General features: G+C 39.7%; 1 protein-coding gene across 1 annotated transcript in view; it reads right to left on the bottom strand.

The window, feature by feature from the left end:
* Positions 1–13,546, bottom strand: part of LOC5575945 (G-protein coupled receptor moody) — a 565,627-nt gene extending 552,081 nt beyond the window's left edge. The window contains exon 1 of the mRNA XM_021839119.1: positions 12,876–13,546. The gene's annotated coding sequence lies outside the window, so the exon portion shown is untranslated. The remainder of the gene's footprint in view (positions 1–12,875) is intronic.
* Positions 13,547–19,997: the final 6,451 nt, after the last annotated feature.

The raw sequence follows: 19,997 nt of genomic DNA, 5'->3' as shown, positions 1-19,997 counted from the left end.
CTTGGTGGGAAATTTTTCCTTCTTTGAAAATACATTTTCGACCTTTTGTCCCTTCTTTTTTGTTCTTCGACCTTTTGTCCTTTCGACCTTTTGTCCCTTCGACCTTTTGTCTTTCGACCTTTTGTCATAGATTCAATATTTTCACATCTGACTTACCTGAGTTACCTCAGGGATGTCAAAAATCCTTGTTTGCGGATGACACAGGCCTCTCCGCCAAAGGTCGAAGCCTGCGTGTCATCTGTAGTCGATTGCAAAAAAAGTTTGGATATTTTTTCTTCATACTTGCAAAAATGGAAGATTTCTCCTAATGCTTCCAAAACTCAACTAATAATATTCCCACATAAACCAAAAGCTCTTTATTTGTAACCTTCAAGTAGACATGTTGTCACGATGAGAGGGGTTCCAATAAATTGGTGAGATGAAGTTAAGTATCTAGGGCTCATGCTAGATAAGAATTTAACCTTCAAAAATCACATTAAGGGCATTCAAGCCAAATGTAACAAATATGTAAAATGTCTCTATCCCCTTATTAATAGAAAATCAAAACTTTGTCTTAAGAACAAGCTTTTGATATTCAAACAAATTTTCAGGCCAGCCATGTTGTATGCTGTACCAATATGGACTAGCTGTTGTAATACCAGGAAGAAAGCTCTGCAGAGAATTCAAAATAAAATTTTGAAAATGATTCTGAGGCTTCCTCCCTGGTATAGTACCAATGAGTTACATAGAATATCCAATGTTGAAACATTGGAACAAATGTCAAATACAATCATTAATAATTTCAGGCAAAAATCGTTACAATCTTCTATTGCCACTATTAATGAGTTATATGTTTAGGTTAAGTTAGGTTAAGTATATTAAAATCGTTTTTTTTTTCTCTAATAAGCAGGTGAAATCAACTCACCTGTAAAAAAACTGAACTGCTACGGCAAATGAAATGTAGTATGTTGTTAACAAAATGTTAATTAAATCTTAAATTTGTTTTACCAAATTAGGATGATAGTGTTGTCTAATAACACAGAACACCTAGATATAAGAAATGAATGTAATGTTTGAAATGATACTAATAAAGAAATTTAAAAAAAAATTGCATTTATGCTCGCTTGTCGCATACGTTCAGGGCAGTTCGGGTCAGTTGTACGGTGACTACTCGATCGGCAGTGGAAACATTTGATCTCCTCAGAACAGTTCCTGAATTGTTCGTCTTCCGGAGAGTGGATTCGTGCACATTTATCGCATCGTTGACGTCCTTTACAATTTTCCGCCTTGTGATTGAATCGAAGGCAATTCGTGCAGAATTGTACCTTCCGGATGAATGGGTTAACCTTGCAGGATGTACCAAAAACTCGGACTTTCTCTGGTAATGATTTCGCTCGAAATGTCAAGCTTACCCTGTTGCTCGGTTGCTTAGCTCCATCAACAAATCGGGACAGCCGGAACACACTCATTACCGGTGCTGGACTTTCAATGTCACACATTATCTCCTCTTCCGTAATATCTGTTGGAATTCCGGCGAGTACACCAGAAATGCACACGAGATGTCGTGGTACATATGCACTGTATCCTGCCTGCTTCAATCCTTCATCGTCCACCATGTCCACCATCGCATTTGCAGCCGTCATGTAGCTCATGAACACGATAATCTTGTTTCTACCGAGATACTTCATCTCAGTCACACTTCGACGAAATTTTTCCGATTTCCTCAGCCAGACTCCCAGCGTGAACTTGTTGATCTTCTTCGTTTTGTCCGTCAACTCCACATAGACACGGTACGGAGCATAGTCACATTTCATGTGAAAGATATTTTCCTCGTTCGGTCGTCACTTCCATGTTTTCGCTTCCACGAGGTGTGTCATTTGGAGACTCGCAACTTGCACCACTTTTCGCCATTTTGTTTTTACTTCTAGCTCCTGGATCCGGAGGATGGCTACCTCCGCCTCCTTTCGCCATCTTGAATCCGCCGAAACTCTTCTAAGGACACTAGTTTTTTTCCGACGCTTTTCTCAAAATTATCCGGAACAATTCATTGAAGTGATACTAAATCACACACAATAACCACACTATACTATCAAAATCCCAAAGTTTCACTCAAATAGTAATATAAATTTCACTTTTTGGTTCGCACTAAAAGATTAGACAACCTCTCGCGACCACGTTTTGAGTAGAATGATGCCATTCACCAGTTCAAGATCAACAAAGCTACTGGTAAGGATGGCATCGGAGCTTAATCCATAAAGATGGGCCCGAAGAGGCTGACCATTTGTCTGCACCGGCTAATGGGCACAATCGCACTATGGGCGGCTTTATACAAAATGACCAAAATCATTTGTTTGTTTTTTTCCGCATTTTTGATAATATTCTAGTAAGTTTTGCGTAACATTAGTAGGGTGCCGGTACCAATGGTTGTAATGTACCAGTAGATTGGACTATGGAATAAAACGTACATTTTTCGATAAAAACGACATGTGCTATTTTTGGTGGATAGATCGCCTCAAGTTTAGTCAATTTGTCAAATTTCAGCTTTTTATCTTATCAAAAAGTCATATAAATAATTAAGTTTACGTAAAAAATTGGCTCCCTTGCACCAATAGTAGCCGTCGTGTTCCAGTAGTGGATCAACGGTTGGAAGCAGTTTTTAAAATGGATGTATAAAAATTAAAAAAAGCCCTAGAGATGATCTTTATGCTTCATTCGAAAGATATTAATTGCTGTTCCGAGGGAAAAATGTTAATCCTATGTAAAAATTTACCATTTTGTTTAAAATTCCTTGTATCATTCCCGAACGTCTACTACTGGAGCACTAGCGCAACTACTGGAACACGTGTTCCAATAGTGGCTCAAGCGATTTTATGTTAAAAAAATACTTTCATCACTCTTTTTATATTTTTCCCATATAGTAGAGGTTGAAATCTTTCTGTTGACGCCAAAATATCTTTGTTAGGGCTTTTCGTTATTTTGCTATGATTTTTTATAGCTTAGGTAGTCCACTAATGGCACCGGATTAACATTTTTCCCTCGGAACAGCAAGCAATATCTTTCGAATGAAGCATAAAGATCATCTCTGAGACTTTTCGCCATTTTTATACATCCATTTTTAAAACTGCTTCCAGCCGTTGATCCACTATTGGAACACGACGGCAACTATTGGTGCAAGGGAGCAAATTTTTTGCATAAACTTAATTATTTATATGACTTTTTCATAAAATAAAAAGCTGAAATTTGGCAAATCTACTAAACTAGAGACGATCTAACCACCAATAATAGTACATGTCCTTTTTATCGAAAAATGTACGTTTTATTCCATAGTCCAATCTACTGGTACATTACAACCATTGGTACCGGCACCCTATACAACTTCACAACACCGCTAACGCATGACGGCTCACCATAGTAGCATGTCTGAAAGAACTTGAAACTATTGAGAACCAGAGCTACAGGTCCAAAGCCCTGATAAAGGTGGATGGTTGTGATGGCTATGACCGTGGTCATCATGTAAAGAACAAACGGACATTGCTGTATCGTGTCAGCACCGAGGAGGGAGCCCCTCTAGCACGATGTAGGTAGCGCAACCCTGGTTAGGTGGCCTATCGAAGACTCTTCACCAACCAAGAAAGGCAAAAGTAGAGCAAACGGATTGATTTTACGGCAACAGACCCGGCAACGAATAAAGGACAACGATTGGAAAGTTGGATCTTGGAACGTGAGAACTTTGAATGAACCCGCGCGTGTTGGGCTCCTGGCTCGTGAACTGCGGAATGTCGGCGTGAACGTGGCAGCTATCCAGGAAATACGCTGGCCGAGAACCGGAGAACGCGAATTCCGAGCGGTGGACCCCATCGCCAACACTTCTGTCAAGTACCACATCTACTACAGCGGTGGCGACAGAGCAGAACGTGGAGTTGGCTTCATAGTGATTGGGAAGCAGATGAAGCGAGTTATTCGGTGGAAACCGGTGCGCGACCGAATCTGTGTGTTGAGAATGAAGGGCAAGTTCTTCAACTACAGCCTGATCAGCATATATGCGCCAACGAACGATAAGCCCGATGACATGAAGGATGAGTTCTAGGATAAGGCCTACGGATATGATGATTATGATGATGATGATTCGGTTCTACCATCTATTGTAGCAAGGCATCTGCCTATAGCACTGGAATAATCTGAAAAGCGATTTGATCAAGATTGTGCTGTTGTTCGTAATCAGTCAGTCTCCTGTATGAAGGGCCAAAAACGGATGGGCGGACCCGCAAGCAGAGACACTTGCACGAAACCCGCGGCAGGGGAAAAGAATCTCCTTCCAGAAGAAAGTTTTCACGAACAATTGTACAATCAAGCCCTCGATTGACAGAATACTCCCAATAGAGGGGGTCGAAGAGCCCGCCCTCAATCCACGAAATGTTAACAACAGGGAGGAGGCAGTCCCAAGCTCCCTGTCCAAGACGCTTCATTCGGGTGCCCTGGTGGTCCCTCCCAACCCAGTTATATGTGATATAAAAAGATAAATAAATACAATATAAATTAGAACAATCTCACCAAGTTAGTTGGAACCCCATGCAGATTTGTAACACTTGATGAACTGGATGAACTCTCCGATGATCTGATGATCTGATCTATACTGCACTCGCGAAACATTTCATGAATGATTGTGTTTACTTCACGCAAAATTTAATAAGATTGTGATTTCTTACGCGCCATACATTTTTTTTTTATTTTCATACAGAAAATGGTCACAAAAATGTGTTACGTAAATAATGGTAGGAAATGTAGATCTAAAACTGCAAAATATTATTGTTGCATTGATTTTCTTCCGGATATCCTGTAATGTTGTTACGACCCACGCGATTCATCAAGGCGTCACAATGTCACATATATGCTTATATGCAAATCGCACGATGAACGCCTCACGCCCCGATTGACGCGCCGCGTTACTATGTCGTCGGCCTACAGCTTTAGGTTGCTCCACTTCTAACACCACATTTCGTCGTTGTTATGACAACTTGATGCGCTAAGTTTCACGCACACACACACTTACTGATCCGAAGTACCCATTGCTTCCAGAAAATTCGATGCTCACTTCAACCACATGATTTTACATAAATTCTTGAATAAAACGACCATATTACGAAATATTTATGAAATGCTTTAAATGTCAACTTCTAGGATAAGGCCTACGGAGAGTGCCCAAAACAAGATGTCAAGATAGTCATCGGCGATGCAAATGCGCAGATCGGGAAAGAAGATTTCTTCCGACCCGTCATTGGAACGGAAAGCCTTCATTCCGTTACCAATGATAATGGCCTGCGGCTAGAAACCTTCGCCGCTGCTAGAGGGATGGCAATCAGCAGTACCTACTTCGCACGAAAGAAAATCCGCAAACACACCTGGCGACACCCGAGTGGCGATGCCTGCTCCCAAATAGACCACGTGCTGGTTGATGGGCGACATTTCTCAGATGTCATGGATGTCAGGACCTTCCGCGGCCCTAATATCGACTCGGATCATTATCTCGTTGTAGCTAAAATTCGGGCGCGGTTATCCAGCGTCACGAGTTCCACAACAAACAGAACGCTGCGCTTCAATATACAACGCTTGTCGACTGATGGGGTAGCTGCGCAATACCGTCAGCAACTAGACGAACAGTTGGAAAGAATCAACGTTGCTGGAGACGTCGACTGCCTGTGGGACCCTATCCACGAAGCTGTGACAACAACGGCGCGGGAAGTGATCGGCACTGGTCAACGACGAAGACGAAACGACTGGTTCGATGAAGAGTGCCAGAGGGTGACAGACATGAAGAATGTCGCCAGAAGCCGTATGCTTGTGGCCGGTATCCGACAGAACAGAGAAAGAGGAAGAGTAAAGATGTGGGGAGGCTATCAACGTGTCGTTCTCACTCAAGTGACGACATGACTACTACAGAGAGGCAGTAACACAACACTCTAATACAGTTGTTGTGGAAGCGATGTAGGTACGATAGGCAAACAGTTTCAACACTAAATAAATCGCACTCGCTCTTCTCGCGTGTGTAGTTAACATGAGATGGATGAATATGGGTTATGAAAGGGGTCCGCGTGGTCTGTAGGGATTTGAATTCTAAACTTGTAACCAACTCAGTTATTGGGTCACCAAGTGGCTCGGTAGCTTAGTTGGTAAAGCGCTCGTCTAGCATACAAAAGTCCTGGGTGTAGTAAGAAGAAGTGCATTAAGAGATAACATTAGTTCTTTTAATTACTTCAATTAAATTAAAATATTTCTTGACATTCCAATTAAATGTTCATAGTCTCTTTTCAAAACTTGATCTTGAAAACGGTCTGACAGGTTCTGGAAGAAGAAATTTGTCATTATGTGTAGACATACTCTGGAAAACGGAAAACTCAGCTTCACTCTCTCTCTCAGTCAATGTGTAAGAAGAGAAATTGAGAGAATCCAGGGTTCATAGGAACTGTAGACAAATTACTCGTGGTAGTCTTTTGGAGGTAGCTGACAGCGACGGACGCAAAATGTCGCACGGAGACGAAAGTTCGGCTGAGGAAGTTTCGGCCGGTGCTTATGTTAGTTTGACTGGCCATGAAAGACGCAGTATGGCCGACGACAGCGGAAATTCGGCCGGCACGTCGGCGAGTTCTGCCGGTTACGACACTGGGTTCAAATCCCAACCGAGCACGTGGATTTTTTTTCATAATTTCACCCATAATTTGTCCATCTTTACCACGCGTAATGAGTTAATTAATTTAATAACCATGCGGATTGGATTACCGAACAGCTCAATATAAGCGTCAATTTCAATAATTAGTATTTAAAACAATCAAAATCATCTAAACTGAATGTGTGTGAGACGTAGATTTTTCTACGTAGATAGGGTGGAGGGCGGCTGTCAACTAGGAGTGCTTGGGGGACGGACCTGGAGTAGTGGTTGGAACACACGCCTCTCACGCCGAGGACCTGGGATCAAATCCCATCCCCAAGATAGTCACTATTTTTTTTTTTTTTTTTTTTTTGTACCCGCCGCTTCCCCCCACACCAAAGGGACCCACTTATGATATAATTACTAATTAACTTTAAACAAAAAATGAAAGATATTTAAGAAAAAAAGAATTTAATTAATCTATGATTGGTTTCTGGTAGTTGACATATTGCTCAAAATACGAATATTATTTTTTATCCAAGAATGTCGTGAAGATTTAGTTTTAAGTATTGCTTTAGCTTTTGTTTGAAACTATTTCGATCGCTTATTTGTTTCAAGTAATCCGGTTATTGATTGTACAGATTAGGACCAATGATTGAAATTCTTTTTTGACCAAACATTGTAAGTGCTCTATTTTGATGCAAATTGTGTGTACGTCTTGTACGATAGCCATGGGATATTGAAGGTAGTTGAATATTATGATGAAAAAGATTATTGTGCAGAGTGTCATGAACAAATATTAGAGTCTGAATTTTACAGAGACTGTGAATTGGAAGGATATTGTGAGAGACATCAGAGTAAAGTTGAAGAGTGGGAAATAAAAACGGTTTGCTAAATATCGTTTTCAAACATCTATTCTGGAGAGTTTGGAGCTTTTTCAAAGAAGACTTCGAGGCACGACCCCATGCTATAATTAGATAGCTCAGGCGTGAGTGAATATGAGCAAAATAGAAGTTTAAAAGTTTTCTGCGCGATACAAAATGACTTACTCTTCGCATAATTGAATTCTAATAATAATAATTGTTTTCTATCTTGCAAATAGCTGCGCACAATTTCATTTGCTAAACCTCTAATTCCGTAGGCCTCCAATTTATCTAAGAGTATTGCATGGTTCAATGTGTCAAAAGCCTTGCGTAAATCTAAAAAGAGTGCACCGACGATTTGCTTTTCATCAATCCCCTTTATTATATCGTCAAGCAATTCAACAGTCGCCGTAGCTGTACTGCTGCCTTGACGAAAACCATATTGAAAACTGTACAACACGTTGTGCTGTTTGAGAAAAGGAATAAACCTGTTAATAAGCAATTTTTCTAATATTTTATTAAATACGTTTTTTTTTTTTTTTTTTTTGAAATTGTTTATCGGCATATCGGTCTATTTTGCTCGAAGTAAGAGGGAGCATGGAGAAGAAAGCAATGAATACTAGATGGATAGGTACCGTAAGGGAACGGCGAGAGAAATTGGATTAGATGTTGAAGAGGGCATACCATATGAAACAGTATTACTTGAAACGTCACTTCCTTCATTAAATATGGATAGTGTTGAGATCGGTCGGTAGTTGCTTGTATCACATACATTACCAGATTTTAAAATAGGAATGACTCTAACAATTTTTAAACAGTTGGGATATGAGCCAGTTTCAATAATTCTATTGAAACAATCAGATAGTATTCTGGAAAAGTGATCAGAATTGCTTTTGATGAGATCAACATTGATTTTATCGGGCCCCGGACTTTTTTTACGCTCCAAATCATTAATAATCATTGTCACTTCATTAGCTGTAGCTGGATTCAAAAATATAGAACTAGACACACGTCTTACATTTGAAAGTGGGTTCACTCCAGCATCCACCTGAATGCTATCGGCTAATTTTTGGCCTATGCTCGAAAAATAATTGTTGAATATTTCACTAATTTGTTGATCGTCAGTGATTTTTGCACCATCTTCAATTAAGGTAATTTCATCAGTTTTAGCATCTTTCCCAAAAATGTTGTTTATGTGCTTCCACAACTTCGAGTGTGGTGTATTGTTTAAAATGTTGTCGAAATACAATTTCTTGCATTGCTTCTTCGCTATGGTAACTTTGTTCGAGACGTGTTTTAGGAGATTTTTTAGATGTATGTCTTGTGGGTTTCTTTTAACTCTTTTGATGTAGTTATTTTTAAGCTTTATTAACGACCACACATTGAAATTCATCCAAGGACAAAAACTGTTTTTAGTGCTTACATTCTTGGTAATAGTTTTGGAATATTTCACAAGTAAATTCTTATAAGTAGATACGATATTTTCAAAACAAAGGTTGACATCTGTTACTTCACAAACACTACCCAGAAAATTATTAAATTCGACAGCAATTTTTCGATGGTCTACAATTGTTTTTGAAATAGTTATTTTTTCTCTTTTGTCAGCTAATTTAAAGGAAGCGATGATCATAGAATGATCACTTTCACAGGTCGAGATTGTGTCATTCCTTGAGTTCTGAATGTCATTTAATCTACAAACTACATGATCAAGAATGTTCATGCTGATCGGTCTGGTAGGCATTGTATTTGTGCAAGCAAATCCATACGACTCGAGCAAGGACATGTATTTGACAACCACGTTATTATTTTTTGCATTAATAGGTATATTAACGTCACCAACAAAGAAACAAGAGCGGTTATGATTTGAATTATCAAGACAATCTTCTAATTTATTCATAAAAACATTGACATCAAATGACGGAGGACGATAGAAACCATGGACATCATACATACGGCCATTGATTGCAAGCTCGACAGTGATATGGTGAAATCCATCTGAATGAACGTTACGCACTGGAGTGAAGGTGATATCGGTCCTGATGAACATAGCCAATCCACCATTGGAGTTATCTCTGCATGAAAATACAGAATTAAAGCCAGGAATATAATACAATTGTTTGTGTTCCTCCTTTACCCATGTTTCTCCTATAACGATAACATCGATTGGCACATTGCATTGGTCTAACGTTTCTAGAATTGTATCGAACTTTGCAAGGTCATTCATGCCTCTAATGTTCCACTGGAAAATACGTAAGTAATTGGTATTAGACTCCACGGTATGAATAGATTGATTGAATTCATCTATATTATTGTGAGAAAAGTTATCTACGAGAGCCATTTTAAATAAGAAGTAATAAGAAGAAATACATTAAAAGCTACACATATAGAACTCACATAAAATGTTTATCCTGTCTCTCGCTTCTTTTGCGCTTAGGAGATGGAGTTACGTGTGAAGATGAGTTGGATGCGCTCTCATCCACGAAACAAGCCAGGTCATTCCTATCCCTAATAACGTATGGCTTTGACTGCTCATCTTTTTTAACCAGAATTATTCCGTCCCTTCCAGCCCAGACGTATTTTAAATTTAGTTTATTTTGCAAACTCCTCAATTCATTGAGCATTTGTAGCGAAAGTGGTGTCAATTCATCCCGAATAGCAATATTCGTTGGCTTTCCGTTCATTACCATTGACTGGTCAATGGATGATGACAAAAGCTTTCCAAACTCTCTCTTTTTTGAAAAGAACGATTCCTTCACAGCATTATCTTTAAAAACGATTCGAATAGGCACAAGTTTGTTTAGAGTAGAACTAGAGACAGAAACTCGAGAAGCAGATATTATGGAATCTGATTCAAAATCAGCTCCGATGCATTCGGCTACTTTGGAGACCAATTCAGGTACACATTCATTGGCATGCACTGGAATGCCAAGAATAACCGCGTTGTTCGATAAGGACTCCTTGTTGGTCTTATCGCAATTGATTTCCAACTTATGAACAAGGGTCGTCAATGAAGTATGCGACTTCTGTAAATCTGCAACCTCAGATTCAAACGATCATTATCTTTTTTCAAGTGCTGAACATCGGACATTTCAGTGACGACTTCCTTCGGAAGGGAAGTAAAGCCGTTGGTCCCGAGATGAACTAGCCCAGGGCTAAAAATCTCGTTAATAAAGATAAAAAAAAAAAAAACTAGGAGTAAAATTGAAAAGCCGCCAACCTAAGTCCAGAACCAGTTTTAAGGCTTAACGCGGGAAAGTTAAAATCGTTCTTCGAAAAATTACAGGTAATCAATGCGTTTGAAAGAAATTGTTTGCAAGCAGTTATTTGCTACGTGCTGCTGCAGTGCACTGTTGGCAATTTAATCAGAAAAGTCTGCTATATTCCCAATACCGATGTTTGCGAGAAAATTGATTACGCCTTCACCATTATTTGGTCGTTATTTTGTATGGTTGTTTACATTTTAGAACCAGCGACACGTTAGGGTAGCAATAAAGAGCTGCCAGTACCACCCTTGCTTTTTCTAACATCCTCTAACCAAAACAAACTTACCAGCTGTCACACGACAAAACACGTGTCAAATGTACAAATTGAAATTGAAACTGCGAAAAGAAACCACGTGTTCCGGTGGCGATCGAACTCAAGACTCCCTATTCGCTAGATGAGCGCTTCAATCTACAATCTGAAGGAGGTTTAGACTGCGAAATGATGATACCATGTGCTTTGGGGTAGTCGAGTTCAGTGCGCCTCCGAGCCTCGGGGTCCCGCAGCTTGTAGGTTGAGACCCGTCTAGCGAATTAGGTATTAATTAGGTCGTGGGCTCGATCCTATCCTCACCGGGGCACGTGGTTTCTTTTCACAGTTTCAAATTCAATTTGTATATTTGACATGTGTTCGTCGTGTACGTGTAGACTTCAAAACAAAGGAAATGATTTTTTTTCAATCACATTTTTGACCATAGGTGGCACTTTGGTCGATGAATCTCTTTGATTAGCGATTTGGTCCAATAAATAGAGAAGAGACTGTAACAACATACCTTTTTGTTTAAAATAAAAAAAATTATACAGTCAATTCTCCCTTACTCGATATTTCGTATCTCTACATCGAGTTAGAGAACCACAATAAAAGTTAGTTTTCATGGCTACCTCGATGGTCCCTTGAATCGCATTTGCACTGGATTTGTGTTCCGTAACTCGATACCTTCCTAACTCGATGGTCTCTTCAATATCGAGGTTCGGAGAGTTAACTGTACTTAAAATTCGGGATGGAACGAGTGACTTCACAAAAAAAATATTTTTAAACATCCGATTTGCAACAACTCTATTGATTGGAGAATCTTGAAGTCACTAATGAACGAAATTTAGCCACTATACTGCACTGTAATAAAAATTGTAATTTAAATAGATTTTCCCATACATTATGCTTGGGATGCTTGGTCGATGTTTCGATTTTTTTCCCATTTGAAAATATGCTTTCGAAACCTTTGTGATTATCCTTAGAAGAAAATATATAAAACCTGGAGCAATTCTTAAATCGGCTCTAGGTGGCATCTAGATTATTTTTAAAAGCCTTACCGAAAGCTTTAGAAATCGTTTACAAGTTGCTGCTGAGTCTTAGAGGTATTCAAAAATTTATAGAATTGCGACATTTTTATGAATCAATGAAAATTTATCATGATTATTTGGGGACGGACCTGGCGTAGTGGTTAGAACACACGCCTCTTACGCCGAGGACCTAGGATCGAATCCCATCCCTGAGATAGTCACTAAAAAATTCAGATTTCAGATTCAGATTTCTTTGGGAAAACAGGCAACTGGCAGGAGAAGCTGAATCGTAGCTACACATCAAATGTGTAGGATCGCAATTCTAGTCAACTAAACTAACGGTTTATTTGTACCACCGATCTTAAGGTGAAGATGAATCGAAGCCAAACCACAAATTTTCAGGAGCACGAATCTGGAGCACCAGATATTCGTTTAAGCTGAAATCTTAATCGATTGGTCACTCGCTGGTGGTGGCCAATCAATTAAGTTTTCAGTTCAAACGGGCGTTCAGTTCCCCAGATTTGTGCTCTTGAAAATTTGAGGTTTGGCTTTGATTCATCTTCACCTTAAGGTGAAGATGAATCGAAGCCAAACCTCAAATTTTCAAGAGCACAAATCTGGCGAGCCAAACATCCGTTCAAGCTGAAAACTTAATCGATTGGTCAGTAGCTGGAGGTGAACAATCGATAAGGTTTTCAGCTTGAACGGATGTTTGGTTCTCCAGATTTGTGCTCTTTAAAATTTGAGGTTTGGCTTCGATTCATCTTCACCTTAACCATCGTTAAAAATGTTTACCAGTTGTGAGGACGTGGCCAGGGAAGCTTTAACTTAAACATCTTTTATACTCACCTCACTTAAATCGCACCTTCACTGCCAAATCAAAATCGATGCTTCCAAGCGTTCTTCACTTGAATGTGTACGGCCTACTAGATGTATAAGTAATCACATTTAGCCTCCTTGCTTTTTCTGTCGTTTATTCAAAAATTATCATTTCCCTTTTCAAAACCACAAATCGATATCGTCGTATCAAACGAGCTCACCTTTTCCACCAATTCCAAAACAGCCGCCCTCATAAACTTCACTTGTACATACCACAAGAAACAAAAACGATGAACCACTTGTCAGAAGCAACACCGGCACTCGTCGTAATTCCAGCTAATACCATTCAATATAAATTATCTTTCCAAACTGAATTACACCCACCACCGATTCAGCCGTTATCCATCGCCGCCTAAAACACATTCGTCGCCACTTCCGTCTATCCGGCTGTTCTTCAGGGCCCCTAGGACCTATCAACGAACCGACGATGACGACTATGGCACACACCTTTCACTTTCACTAAACCTACTGACGGCGACAGAGGAAGCGACAGGAAGACCCCCTCGGCCGTTGTCGCACTTGAACTGGCCCACTTCCGCTATTAAAGTAACAAATTGCCATCGCGCCACAAAAAAAGGGTTGCTCTCCGTTCCGTTCCCGAAAGTGTGTTCCGTTCGAGTGGAAATCCGCGACCAGACTGACGGTTCCGGCCTCCGAGATCAAAGTAATAAACACAAACTGTGTTCTGAAGTGTGCGATACGGATCGCTTCGCATTCCAGCCGAGGATGTCGGTCGGCTGTTGAATGCTTTCTTAGGGCTGGGAACTGCGCAGGTCCACAACCGGCATTCCGAGCGAGCACGTGACTGACGGACCGAGGCCGAAGCCGGTTTGTTTGATAACAACGTAGATACGGTTGCCGGTTCGTAGAACCGAGTGCCGAATCCTTAGTCACGTGGCGATTGTGATGCTCTCATATACAGAGAGCGAAATTAGGCGTCGCTGCAGAATGGCTTGGAGGCGCCGCTGTGAAAAGCATGGTTAGGGAAAGCTTTGGGCTTTTCAGAAGGACGTAGCCAGGATGTCATTCTCCTAACTGTCTGGACCAGTCTTCAAAATTGCCTTTGCATTTCGTTGCTTTGATTCATAAACCAATGAGAAAGAGAATGTACGATCCTTATTTTCCAATCCAACAAGGCGTTGACTTGCTCCAATCATTTCGGCAAAAATACTGCATCATTTTTCTGAATCATTTGTGGCTCCTTGGACTTAGCGCACTACACTGCAGGAGGGTAACAAACACTGTTGGTAGGCTTAGCAACCAACAATGTTTTCTTTTCATTGCAAGGTCACAAAGTGTGTGTCAGTAGCTATCTTGTGTGATCAAAAGGGATTCTCCTGAAGCTGTTGTTTAGTATCAATTAATTTGCTGATTTGCAAAAGTTTTAAGAAGATGTTAATGTAATCTTTTTTTTATTATAGTCACAATCAGTTTCAAATCTCTTTCCCGAAGAAAATGATGTGATGTTTCATCATACATATATGCATTCTTACTACATTGGCGTCATTTACGAACAGGAGCATCAACTCTGTAGCGCTGTTGGCGGTATGATTATCGTTACAAATCTGCATGTAATTTATGCAATGGACCCTGATCTTCGACACATTGTAATTCGGTAATTAACAATATGTTATCGCATGATTAAGGACAATAAAAATCTCTTTGTAATGCCTGGGAGAGTTCTACCATAACGAAAAATAAGTTTTAACATGTAACACACGCCTCTATTCTAACCCTATTTACATTAGTTTGAGAGTCTTATAAAATCAGAGAAACACAGCGATTTACTATTTTGCGGCGTTCTGGCGCAATGTAATTTTTCTAATTTCATAAGACTAAGTGCCAAACCAAAACAATTAAAATTATTGATAGTCTTAAAATTAAGCTCAATTTTTACTCTAAATTAAACAAACAAATCGAAAGTTTTCCTATTTAAGTCCATTGTATCCATTAAGCAGTTCTGTTATGTCCGGATGGTTAAGTCTCACCTGTAACGTTTTTAAACATATAAATTGTCTCTTACCAATAGGAAATATGTTTCTGAGTTATGTGGTAATAAGCTACACCAGTATTACCAGCAGAATACTGGCGAAATAAATGACCTCAACTAGCGAAAATATGACTGACCTTTTTCACTAAACTGGTTTTTCGTAGAAAGAGCTAATCTTTAAGGTGAAACAGTTTGGAATCAAGTTTTAAGATTGCACTGAAACTTCAAACGCACAAATCTCGCGATGAAAGCATCCAACAACAATGTACTTTTTATTTTGGCTTTGTGCACTAGCAGAAAGCTTAAAATAAGAAGATCAGAAACGTTTGCCAACTATTTCTCCAGTTTTATGCCCTTGAAAACGTGAGTAGGGGCACAAGCCAGCCATTTTGCCGGCCATCTTCAGATTCCGAGATTTCATTTTCATTTCATTTTATTGGTTTGTATTAGCATATAAACGTGTTACATAATATTCTTAGCTGAGATATGGAGTTCCTTTCAACAGCTCAATAGTTCAGTTTGCCAACAAATTTACCGGTTACAAAAAACAAATTAGCATTAAAGAGAAAAACTAAAAAAAAAACCTTCGAAATTGCAAAAAAGTAATGGGGATAGTTAGAGGAAGAGTTAGAGTCCTTATTCTAATATCACAGTTAATATCTAATAGCCAGTTGTTCTAGCAAAGGATTTGCTGAAATAGAACATCCCAACCAGAACTTGGGAAGTACACGCTGGATCCAGTTGTCAATTATCTCCATCTTCGCTAGCGTATGCACGTCTTCAGTGGGGTAGAACGGGTCCAAGTTCAGCATCATCTTCAATATACGATTTTGCTTCACCTGAAGTTTCTTCCTGTGAGTAGCGACGCAGTCAAACCAGGCAGGAAACCCATACGTTATGGAAGGAAGAAACAACATCTTGTAAAGAAGCATTTTAGATTTCTTATCCAGCTGTGAGCGTCTCTTGATCAGTGGGTAAAGCATTCTGGTCAGTTTGTCGCATTTACTCAGTGTGTTCTTGATATGGGATGCGAAGGTCAGCCTACGATCTAAGGTTAGACCTAGATATCCCACGTTGTCGGACCATGGAATTTGTTGTCCCCATATTGAAATTTCATTCTGAGGAAGTTTTTGTGGGGATCGTTTTCTAGTGAAGAAAATTGTCTGCGATTTGTTCGAGTTGGTCTTGATCTTCCATCTACGCTGATAAGTTTCAATGGCGTTTTGTGCCGCTTGCAGTTTGTTCACTACAACACATGCATCCTTATCCGCTGCGATGAACCCAGTATAGTCCGCGAAGAGAAAGTACTGTACGCCATCTAGCATCACCAGGTCACCGGTGAAGATGTTGTAGAGCGTCGGGCTTAAAACAGCACCTTGAGGGACGCCGAAGGGCACTCCATGTCTGCTAGAGGTATGACCGTTAACAGTCACGTGGAACGATCGATTTGACAGGAACGAACGAATAATTTTCAGAATGTAAGATGGAAAGTTTCCAAGATGCATCTTGTGCAAGATTGCTTCCTGCCACACAGAATCGTACGCCTTTTCAACATCCAGAAGCACCATTCCTGACGACTTTTTCTGCGAAAAGTTGGTTCGAATCTCCTTCACAAGTCGAGCTAGCTGATGGTTAGTGGAATGTCCAATTTTGAAACCAAATTGAACATCAGGAATAAGACGAGTAGTTTCTAGGTGTTGTTCGATGCGCTTCAAAATGACACGCTCAAGAAGCTTGCTAAAGGCAGATAGCAGGCTAATGGATCATTAAAATAACCAAAACGGCCGCTATGGAAAGCATAGATAGCGCCACCGTAGCCTTGTGTGTTTGACAGAACAGCAATGCTGTCACAATGTTAAATCCCATATACACTGAACGGAATCTCCCGCCGCAAATTGAATGATTCCTAATTCATTTGGCTGCAAATATCCATATTCCTCAAACTGAATGAATGTGAGAACATATGATGCATCTAACGACCATTGAACAAAAATCATCCAATTCTAGGATGATTTTCAATTTACATACGAATGAAAATAAGTAGATTCTTGAATAATGATAACACAGATGAAAAACATCTATTCTATGACGGATTTTAATTTCTTCCATGTCCCATATCGAAAATCATTCAATTTTCGTCTAAAATAACATATGGATATCAAATGATCCAAGTTATCAAATCATCCTTGTAAACTGTGAACAAACATGGTGGTAGCAACGTGGTGCGGTAGGTATTTATGAGCGAATATAACTAGGTAAGTGCATGCTGTTTGTAATAATTGTACAAAATTATCTTTTCTTAGCATGTGTTTATCAACCTATAGGACACACGATTCGCTGATACCCCACAACCCGCTGATATAGATAATGCACAAATCGCTTATGTTTTGGATTGAATCATGGAGCTGTGTTTGGACTATCAAAGTGTTTGTTGCACAAAAACTTATGCTCCTGCAGGCGATTTTAGATGATGTTTTTGATACTAAAGATAGCATAAACTTATTAATCTTACGTAAAACCATCAAATATTGGTCATTATTTTTGGAATTCAAATTATTCTAAATGATAAACTAGCATAGCAGGGTTTGTTTACATGTTCATATGAAAATCATTCAATTTCATCCATCTTCTAGGAACCCTAAATTTATTTTAAGATTGGATGATTTTCATTCAGCGCGATTTGTAAACAGATGATTTCCACAAAGATGAAAATCATCTTGAATGTGTTTGAAAATAGGTTTGGGGCTCGGATGAGCCAAAAATCATTCAATTTGTGGCGGGAGATTCCGTTCAGTGTACAGTAGCGCCTTTGTTTTGATGCGGTGAGCACTTGCAAAAACTACCTTCAATGATCCATTGGCCTATAGTTGGATGCATTCGTTGAGTCCTTGTTTGGCTTGGGTATAGCGACCACTACTGCGTGCTTCCACTTGGCAGGAAAGTAACTGTGAGGTGTACCCAGAACTAAACACGTTTAATGTCCTTCCCCTCACATGCAACACTAGCAGAACCATACATTGCAAATGTATGCGTGTGCTGCGTTCGGAGTGTGGCTGTGTTTGCCATGACGGTGAGTGCATGGACCAACGCTTGGTGTTGACTCGTCAGTACTGCATTAGTTTCTTGGTGAGGCAAGTCGTGTCACTTTGGGAGCGTCCGGCCAGCGTTCCAAGTGATTCTTCCGCAGGGAATACATATGGCTGCGAATCGATGGACGAGAAATATAGAATATTTACATTGGCGATCCTGCCAGGAGCTCATCGTTGTTGTTGTTATTTCCCTGAGCAAAAAAGCGGAAAGAATCACTTGGAATTGCTTTTAAAACAGAACCGCAGTTCCCAAAAAATCAGTTTAAAGGTGCAAAGAGGAGCAATCAACCGAAGTGGCGTATCGAAAAACTTGTGGTGTATAAGGGTGAGTAATGAAAACCTAACAGAAAAATAGGGTGCGTAATGAAAACCACCCGAGAAATGGAAGTGTAATGAAAACCTTCCGAGAAAATGACGAGTAATGAAAACCGTCAATAGGGTGCGTAATGAAAACCACCCAGAGTATGGAAGTGTAATAAAAACCTTCCAAGAAAATGGCGACTAATGAAAACCGTCAAATAGGGTGTGTTATAAAAACCACCCAGAGCATGGAAGTGTAATGAAAACCTTCCGAGCAAATGACGAGTAATGAAAACCGTCAAATAGGGTGCGTAATGAAAACCACACAAGATATGGAAGTGTAATGAAAACTTTCCAGTAAAATGGCGAGTAAAGAAAACCGTCAAATAGGGTGTGTAGTGAAAACCGCCAAAAGTGTGTAAGTGTAATGGGAAGCTTCTAAGAAAATGGCGAGTAAAGAAAAACCGTTAATAAAAACCGTCAAATGGGGTACGTAATGAAAATCACCCGAGATATGTAAGGGTAATGAAAAACTTCCAATGATATGGCGTGTAATGAAAAAACGCCGAAGACGTGTAATGAAACCCGTCAAAATAAGATGTGTAATGAAAATCACCCAACATATGGAAGTGTAATGATAACCTTCCAAGAAATTGACGTGCCGAGACATCCATCAAAAACCATCTGAGAAAAATAGCGTTTCAGAACAACTGTCTGAAGCCAGTGCATAATGAATGCTAATAAGAAAACGTGTCGTTATAACAGCCAATAATGGATTCTGTGGTATGTAAAGACAACCACCCAGTAGTTAAATGTACTAAAATTTAACTTCTAGCGCATTGTTTCCCAACCTTGATAACTACTGAAAAACGTCTTGCTGTAAGGTGCTCGTTTCAGCGAACATTTCACATGGACGGTGGTCTGCAGACCCCCTGTTGAAAACGTAGTTCTAGAATGTGTGAAGAACAATGGAAGGCATATCTGTTATCTGAAAAAAAGGTTTGCGGGAGAATGATCATATGTGGTGGATTCAGTAAGGACAATAAATGCCTAAGGCCAAAGTCAACCAACGATGATTCATTTGGCATCAAAACAGATACTTGCACTTTTTTTTTCATTCCTGTGTCGCAGACGGCCTTCAATGAGGCATGATCGATATCTGGTGGCGGGTATGATAATTGATCAGAGAATCCAACATAGGCTCATTTGATTGAAACTTGAACATATGATGGCAAGTAAGAGAACCAAGAAAAAAGAGTTCAGAACTACGAAAAAGTGTCACTCGCAGAAATACATCAATGATATCTCGCTGATGCGTAAAACAAGAAACAAAATGATGAACAAATGAAAAGCTTCATCGAATACGACGAATTAATGCAATACCTTTAATTGCCAGAATTTAGCACTAGCAGCGTATGAGCCGTATACTCGAAAATCAGGAGCAAGTTTAGGACAAACTGACCAGAAAGTGGGTACCAAAACGCGAAGTACAAAAACGATGTGAGGAAGCGCCGAAATGTATGTAGATTGACAGCCTGCTTTAAGCAGCGATCTTCCATATTGAATGTTAATTGTTCAGGCTGATATCTGTCGGCATAAATAGCAAGAATGATGATCATGTAATCGAAACTGCCCAAAGTCGGTAGTGTTTTATAAGCTTGTTCTCAAACATTGAGTTCTCCTGCGAGAGCAAACTCATTTGAGATCTGCTAA

This window comes from Aedes aegypti, chromosome 1, assembly GCF_002204515.2.
Source record: "Aedes aegypti strain LVP_AGWG chromosome 1, AaegL5.0 Primary Assembly, whole genome shotgun sequence".
Lineage (NCBI taxonomy): Eukaryota > Metazoa > Arthropoda > Insecta > Diptera > Culicidae > Aedes > Aedes aegypti.
This window is presented reverse-complemented; position numbering and strand designations above follow the sequence as displayed.